The following is a 9,118-nucleotide window of genomic DNA, read 5'->3' as shown; positions in this document are numbered from 1 at the left end:
TTCCACAAAAAAGGACGTTTACCCTGCGATCTAATACCCCATGATTACATCTCAACACTATTGGACCTGCAACAAGAAAGAATGAATGAATTGGGCCTTCATATAGCATCTTATCACATCCTCAGAACATCCCAAAGCTCTTCACTACCAATCAATTCATTTTAAAGTGCAATCACTGTTGTTATCTAGTCAATGTATCCACAGCAAGGTCCCACAAACAGTAAATGAGATGATCAGATAATCTGACTAGAGTGGCATTAGTTGCAGGAACAATATTGGCCAGTATCCAGGAGACGTCTCTATTCTTCTTTGCATAGTTTCATGGGATCTTTGATGTCCTCTTGAACAGCAGGCAGCATCTTAGTTTAACATTTAATGTGGCCCCAGGCTGACCTCGGCAAATTTTGCAGAATCAACCTAATTAGAATACTCAAGGTGGGAATCCAGTGTTGTCTACATCTCTCATCAGGAGTTCACCGGTTTAGGAGTGGGAAATGGTGTGCTGCTGTGAGCTTTAATTACCTGCAGCCTGCTTAAAGGGCAGAAATAACACTACTGAACATTTTGTATGGAATAAAAACAGAAAATGCTGGAAATACTCAGCAGTTCAGGCAGCATCAGTGGAGAGAGAAACAGAGTTAGCGTTTCAGGTCGATGACCCTTCATCAGAACTGGAAAAAGTTGGAGATGGAACAGGTTTTTAAGCAAGTGTAGGGGCAGGGAAAGGGGGGAGGGGAGGAAAGAACAAAAGGGAATATCTGTGATAGGATGGAAGGCAGGAGAGATTAAGAGACAAAAGGGATGATGGTGCAAGGCAAAAGGAGATGGTAATGGGACAAGTTAAGAAACAAAAGATGACTTTAGATGAAGTGTAAATGGCAATGGCATAATGATCGACAGCTGCCATGTGAGAGAGAGAGAAAAAATGAAAAAAAATAGAGATGGGGCAGAGGTTATGGTCTGAAATTGTTGAACTCAATGTTGAGTCCAGAAGGCTGTAAAATGACTAATCGAAAGATGAGGTGCTGTTCCTCAAGTTTACGTTGAGCTTCATTGGAACAGTGTAAGAGGCCGAGGACAGAGAGGTCAGAGTGGGAGTGGAGCGGAGAATTAAAGTGACAGGCGACCGGAAGCTTGGGGTCACCCTTACGGACTGAACGGAGGTGTTCCGCAAAGCGGTCACCCAATCTGCGTTTGGTCTCCCCAGTGTAGAAGAGACCACATCGTGAGCAGCAAATACAGTGTACTAATTTGCAAGAAGTAAAAGTAAATCACTGTTTCACCTGGAAGGAGTGTTTGGGGCCCTGGACAGTGGGAAGGGAGGAGGTAAAAGGGCATGTGTTGCATCTCCTGCGCTTGCACGTGAAGGTGCCGGGCGAAGGGGAAGGGGCGTTGGGGTTAAAGAAGAGTGGACCAGGGTGTCGTGGATGGAGCGGTCCCTTTGGAATGCTGAAAGGGGAGGTGTGGGGAAGGTGTGTTTGGTGGTGGGGTCACACTGGAGGTGGCGGAAATGGCGGAGGATGATCTGTTGAATGTGGAGGCTGGTGGGGTGAAAGGTGAGGACAAGGGGAACCCTATCATGGTTCTGGGTGGGAGGGGAAGGGGTGAGAGCAGAAGTGCGGGAAATAGAACGCACACGGTCAAGGGCTGTGTTAACCACATTAGAGGGGAATCCTTGGTTGAGGAAAAAGGAAGACATGTCGGAAGCACTAGCATGGAAGGTGGCATCGTCAGAGCAGATGCGGCGGCGACAGAGAAACTGGGAGAATGGAATAGATTCCTTACAGGAAGCGGAGTGGGAGGAAGTGTAGTCCAGGTAGCTGTGTGAGTCAGTGGGCTTATAGTGGATGTTTGTCAATAGCCTATCCCCAGAGACGGAGACAGAGAAGTCGAGGAAGGGAAGGGAAGAGTTGGAGATGGACCATGTGAAGGTGAGGGAAGGATGGAAATTGGAAGCAAAGTGAATGAAATTTTCTAGTTATGGGCGAGAGCAGGAAACAGCACCGATACAGTCATCAATGTACCAGAAAAAGAGGTGAGGGAGGGGACCTGAGTAGGACTGGAACAAAGAACGTTCTACATAGCCCACGAAAAGGCAGGCATAGCTAGGACCCATGTGGGTTCCCATAGCAACACCTTTAATTTGGAAGAAGTGAGTGGAGTTAAAGGAGAAGTTGTTCAATGTGAGAACAAGTTCAGCCAGGCGGAGGAGGGTGGTGGTGGATGGGGACTGGTTGGGCCTCTGTTCAAGAAGAAGTGGAGCGCCCTCAGGCTATCCTGGTGGGGGATGGAAGTGTAGAGGGATTGGACGTCCATAGTGAAAAGGAGACGGTTGGGGCCAGGAAACTGGAAACTTAAAGTGGCGGAGGGCGTCGGAAGAGTCACGGATGTAGGTGGGAAGAGACTGGACAAGGGGAGAAAAAATAGAGTCGAGATAGGAAGAGATAAGTTCCGTGGGGCAAGAACAGGCTGAAATGATGGGTCTACCAGGGCAGTCCTGTTTGTGGATCTTGGAGTGGGCTGTGTGGAGTTGGGGAACTATGAGGTTGGCGGCCATGGAAGGGAGATCTCCAGAGGAGATGAGGTCAGTGACAGTTATGGAAACGATGGCTTAATGTTCGATAGTTTTGTATGGAAGCTGGAGTGGAAATCTGTATAGATTGTTTCAAAGGTCTTCTGCAAAGCACAAAACCCTCAAGATTTATAAGGTGGAAGTACTGCTGCCCCAAATAAGGTAGACACGGGACGCCACGTTTGTAATGGAGAGAAGGCGGTCCAAAGGTTGGGCCAGGCATGGTGGATGGTGGTGATCAGGGCAGTCAATGCTAACTCCCTGACCCCACAAACAGCAATTAAGTGCCACAAGAAGTTTCATTACCTTACCAGGTCAGGTAAGACACTGTGGGCCGTATTTTCCTATCAGAGGCTTCCTGCGTGCGGAGGCCTCCGATCTGGAAAAAATCTACGCACTTACCTGAGGGCTCCCGAGGTCCGGATACTTCCGCTCCTGGGCCTCTCCAACTCGAAATGTGCAGAGTCCACGTATCCCAGAGGCGCATGTGGTTCGCAAGCGTCCCTGGGATCACGTGGGCCATGGGGGAGCCAATCAAAGAAGGGAATCTCCCTTCATACACTTGACAGATAGACCTGTCAAATATATGAATGGAGATCACCCCAAAAACACTTTAAAACATTGGCTACATGTAGTGAATCTCTAATTCATATGCTCCACCTCCTCCTCTAGATGTGACAAGAAGCAGAGGAGGAGGATGAACCATGGCCCCTCTGTTTCCAGCGTTGGCAGCACTGCTTCACATGTGCCATTACTCACCCTCTCCATGCCAGACACCAGCCTAGAGCGATATCACCCAAGGGACATCATAAATTAAACCAGAGGGGAGCCCACAAAGTGATGCCCAGAACCCAAGTGGGCAGGAGGAACTGGAGGTGGGAGAAGGAAGGCATTGTTGACTGGAAGGGCAGGAACCTAGGTACCCAGATCTCATGGGTACTGTGCTTAAAAGAAAGATGCTTGCAGAGCACCAAACATATGGGCAAATACTAGGGATGGTCGCCAAGAATGTGCATCAGATAGCAGTTCAATAGGATGAGACCACAATCCACAATGGGAGCACTGCAGTCTACCTTGGAGAGTGTGACAACTCCAGGCTGATTTGTAGCAAAGATCCCCACAGTAGAGGACCTAAGGGCAGTCTTAGCTTTTGTCATGAATGTTCAGGCTGCTACCATAAAGGGCTTAGGTGCCAGCGTGAAAAGGGTTGTCTCCTTTGGCTTCAACAGGTTATGGCCAACCATCTCTCAGGGCTTCATGGATCTGATTGACGTCATTGGGTCTGCTTTCCCACAGATCAGTAACTGCAGAGCCAATGCCTGGTACTAGGAGAATGGAAGCAATGTGGTCCCATGATAGTGCTATTTCTCAGGATACCAGCATGTGCCTGCCATCCAACCATCTTCTGCAGATGCCTGTACATGTGGCAGAAAGGAGATATGGCAGGGCTGGCCTTTCTATCGACACAATAAATGCAGCCTTTAGCAGGTTCGTCTCAGGACTCGGGTGCCATGAGATGAGAGCCATCACAGACCCAAGAGGTTCATAATAATACATAACAGCTCGATTTCCTGTCTCTGCCCACCTGAAAAATGGATGGTATGAATATGATAATCACACCTAGAGTCTCTGCAGGCTCTGGGATTGAAAGAAATTCCTTGGAATTGGATATTCAGTGCTAAATTCTTTAATAGGTACATAAATATTTGATATTTCAAGATGGAGGGGTTTTGTTTTGGTGGGGGTGATTCTAGTCTTTTATTATTTGTTGATGATGTTAATCTAACACTGTAGGAATAGGAGATTATTACATATTTTTCACACAAGGTTATGCTGTTCACATTGGAACGGAGCAATGTATTACAAGCAAACAGATCTCGATATTATAGGGTAGATTTACTGTGTTGCCTATGGCAATGTACCTTACCCACTGCTAATGTGCATTGGAAAGTCACAGGCAATGTGCACATGATTTTCTCATATATGCTGGCAGTGGACAAAGACTCGGAAAATATATTTTATCTGAACTAATATAGTGCATGTTTGACACAAGTGAGCTAAAAATAGTACACCACTAAATCAACATAATGTTTGTTGCAAAATAATTAAATATTCAACATCAAATGGTACAAAATGCCAAATTTATTAAACAAAATTATATGTCAGAGGAGATTTAAAGTTTTTTTTTAATGTTATCACTTAGTGCTCCCTCGGAGGCATATCTTACAGTCAGGAGCACCTACACAATTAACTAAAGCTGGAGAGAGTTTAGCAAGGATTAAAGTTAAAACCAACAAGACTAAAAACCAGAATGCAGAGAATATAATACTTGAAAGAGAGGAGCTGTGATAACTACAATAGAAATATTAGCGTCACAAATTATAATCTGCTACCTTTTAAAGTAGAATATTTCGAACATGGCCACCCTTCCTCCATGCTAAAACAAATACATGTTCAACAACAACATTGGTAGAGACAGGTGTTAAGGTGGCAGATAAAACGATTGATAAGCTTAAATTGCCATTTTCTCTGCTAAAAATTTCCACCCAAAGAATTTGGTAACATTTTTTAAATCTGTTGTTGCTCATTTAGGCTTGTTAGAGAAAAGATGTGGTAATTTTTCACTTGAAGTTAAAAAGGACCAGGTAGGAATTCATTTACTTGCTGAGCTGCAGTTAATTTAAAGATGGATCAACTAAACCCCTTTGGAGAACGTTTGCTCAAGGTGGATTTTCCCACGACGGTTATACCAACTGTTGCTGCTGGTGGCAGAAGGCCGTCTTGCCTTCCACGCTCTACAGTAGATAAAGCACCAACCGACCAAATACCACCAGGCTTTAACACCATCTACTGTGTTGCTCTCCTCAGCTGAGCAAGTCAGCTCAGAGACAACTTCAAACAGCTGAGCAGTAATTGTTTAAAAAAGATCCAATCAGCTGCTCAGCTTTGTATTTGATTCTCCCTCATGGGAAATCTAAAATCTCAAAAAATGTGGATGTTTAAACTAGTCATTACACTGACAAAGGCAGCCATAACTAACCAATAATTTAAGTAGAATTTTCAGTACGAACTACACAAGGAAACAAGGCACATGTTTAAAACTTGAATTGCAGTTCACACTCTGTTCCTGATTTCAAAATTCAAAAGTTTGAATTAATAAGAGGAATTGCTTTGATCTTATATGATCTAATGTCATGGATCTTTAAAGCAGCTTTTCAAAATTCAAAACTAGTCATGGCGGTGACTCGAGATGCACAGACTCTGCCTAATTTCTTACCATTTCCTACTCTATGGAACTGGTATTATATCCTCGGTCATTTGACAAGAAACAAATGAGCATTATTGCAGATAAATCCTGACTGGCTGGATAAGTTAACAAAAACCTGTAGAACAAACTCATGCAGCAGTAAACTAAATAATTAGCATTTCTTCACTGCCATTAAAATAAAAACTGGTAAGATTAGCACCCCAGTTTCTAAAAGTAGTAAGCATAACCAGTGGTGGCTTCCTTTTATTTTTGAGCATGTGAGTAAAAAAAAACCCTTGAACAGCTTTGTAAAAGAAAGAAAAACTAATACTTTATATTGAAAATCTTTCAGTACCTTTCTTATTGGGGCACTTCACACACATCTTGTAGTATTATTGCTACAATAAAGAGTCATTTTTGTTAAAGCTGAATTAAAAAAAGAGGAAAAGGTGTCAATTTATGTATGCTATAACAGCCTCCGTTTCAACTTTTCAATAGAATAATTTAGTTATTTAGTTGATTATTAAAAGTGAATAGTGAATATTAACATCTGTCTCCCTGTTAAATAGAAGCAATTACAAAACTATATGGCCTAGAAATTGGATGTGGCCACGAAATGGGCAGTGTTAAGGTCAAACGATGTTGAGCTGCGCCGGGTCAAAATGGTCTAGGTAGCACGCAAAATTCATGCTCAGTCCTCATTAACATAATTGTAGTCTTGATTTCAGTGCTAAAACCACTGCCCATTGGCTTAACCCTCAACAGGTGGGCCAATATCGGGTCCGGTATAATTCCCAGTCATGTTTTGCACAGGCTTTATTCAGTTCTTAAAGAGGAAGTGCATTGATGCTACAGCACCTCATTGTCAAGCCACTCACAAATTCAGTTGGAAGAAGACGGCAATGCAAACACATGGCGGAGCCTCAGCATAGGGAGAGAGCCCGCAGATTCTCCGACGTAGCTCTTGAGGCACTGGTCATCGCCGTGGAGAGGAGGCGGGCTGTCCTCTACCCACACACTGGCAGGAAGCCCTCGCCGCATACCTCGCGAAGGCTCTGGCAAAAGATAGCCGACTATGTGATGGCCATTTGCACCACAAGACTCACACACTACTCAATACACCACACCTGCAGCACTCACCTACCAACAATCTCTACCCATCACCACTCACACCTCACAATCACAGCTTCACTTCACCCTCACAACCTTAGGGACTGATTGGGACCAAAATGAAAACCTACGCATGGAGGCAGCATGGCTGAGGTACTAAATGAGTACTTTGTATCTGTCTTTACCAAGGAAGAAGGTGCTGCCAAAGTCGTAGTGAAAGAGGAGGTAGTTGAGATACTGGATGGCATAAAAATTGATAAAGAGGATGTACTAGAAAGACTGGCTGTGCTTAAAGTAGATAAGTCACCAGGACCGGATGGGATGCATCCTCAGATGCTGAGGGAAGTAAAGGTGGAAATTGCGGAGGTACTGGCCATAATCTTCTAATCCTCCTTGGGTAGGGGGCTGGTGCCAGAGACTGGGGAATTGCAAATGTTACACCCTTGTTCAAAAAAGGGTGTAAGGATAAACCCAGCAACTACAGGCCAGTCAGTTTAATCTCGGCAGTGGGGAAGCTTTTAGAAATGATAATCCGGGACAAAATTAACAGTTACTTGGACAAGTGTGGATTAATTAAGGAAAGCCAGCACGGATTTGTTAAAGGCAAATCATGTTTAACTAATTTGATTGAGTTTTTGGATGAGGTTACAGAGAGGGTTGATGAGGGCAATGCGGTTGATGTGGTGTACATGGACATCCAAAAGGCGTTTGATAAAGTGCCACATAATAGGCGTGCCAGCAAAGTTGAAGCCCATGGAATAAAAGGGACAGTGGCAACATGGATACAAAATTGGCTAAGTGACAGGAAACAGAGTAGTGGTGAACGGTTGTTTATCGGACTGGAGGAAGGTACACAGTGGGGTTCCCCAGGGGTCGGTACTAGGACCACTGCTTTTCTTGGTATATATTAATGACTTAGGCCTAGAAATTGAGTGGGCTTTGCGCCCATTTTGCAGCGCTAGAGGTCATTGCGCTGGACTTACAGCCGGTTCAGAAATTCCCTGGGGCCCTACCATCGGCGGTAGACCGGTTGCGCTGCGCCGGCACCGATGACGTCATCGGTGTGCGCAGCGTCCCGGTTGCCGTGGTGACGGGCCCCAGCGCCGAAATTGAGTTGCGGCCGCCTCGCCCGTGGCAGCCGCAACTAAGACTCTGGCAACCGAGTCTTACAGGAGTTTGCGCCGGCGCATTAAGGTCGCGCGGCGGCCGGCCGCCTGCCCGCACCTCCCTCCCCGGACTCCTCCACCCCCCCCCGCGGAACAGATGCTTCTGGGCTGCGAGCCCGGCACTTCCGAGGTGCCGGGCTCATTTTTGTGAAGATTTTACCGGCCAGCGGGCGGGTGCAGGCAGCTCCTCCTTAACTGAAGGAGGAGGCCTGCACTTCCCGAGCCTGCCGCACCGCATCGGGCGCCGCAGCGCCGCAATGCAGCAGGTAGCGCCCATTTTCAGGCGCAAACACCCTTCAGTAGCGCCGGCAGCCGTTTGGGCGCAGCGCTACTGAATTTTTGGCGCGCGCAGGGGGACTTAGCGCCGGCGCTAACTTTCCGGCGCTAAAGCCCTGGCGCGGCGCCAACTGAATTTCTAGGCCTTAGACTTGGGTGTACAGGGCACAATTTCAAAATTTTCAGATGACACAAAACTTAGAAGTACAGTGAACAGTGAGGAGGATAGTGATAGACTTAAAGAGGACATATACAGGCTGGTGGAATGGGTGGACACGTGGCAGATTAAATTTAACGCAGAAAATTGCGAAGTGGTACATTTTGGTAGGAAGAATGAGGAGAGGCAATATACACTAAAGGGTACAATTCTAAAGTGGGTGCATGAACAGAGAAACCTGGGGGTATATGTGCACAAATTGTTGAAGGTGGCAGGTTGAGAAAGCAGTTGAAAAAGTATACGGGATCCTGGGCTTCATAGAGACATAGGGCAGGATTTTCATTGTGCCGTGGAGTCGGGATTGGAGGCATGCGGGGGGTTAAAATCCCAAAATCGGGGGGGTCCCGACACCATCCCACCCCCAACCCACCTCCATGCCAGTTTCAAAGGAGGCGGGTACCCGCCCCGCACTGGGACCCGCCAATCCGAGGCGGGAAGGGATTAGTGCCAATTAACTGCCTGTTAACAGGTAGTTAACACGCAGTTTTTAGCCTAATCCCTATTTTGAAGGTTGAAGTGTGGGATTCCCG

Source organism: Somniosus microcephalus, chromosome 7 (assembly GCF_052327205.1).
Source record: "Somniosus microcephalus isolate GS21.2 chromosome 7, FLI_Smic_1.0, whole genome shotgun sequence".
In the NCBI taxonomy this organism is placed as follows: Eukaryota; Metazoa; Chordata; class Chondrichthyes; order Squaliformes; family Somniosidae; genus Somniosus; species Somniosus microcephalus.
Note: the sequence above shows the minus strand (reverse complement) of the source record.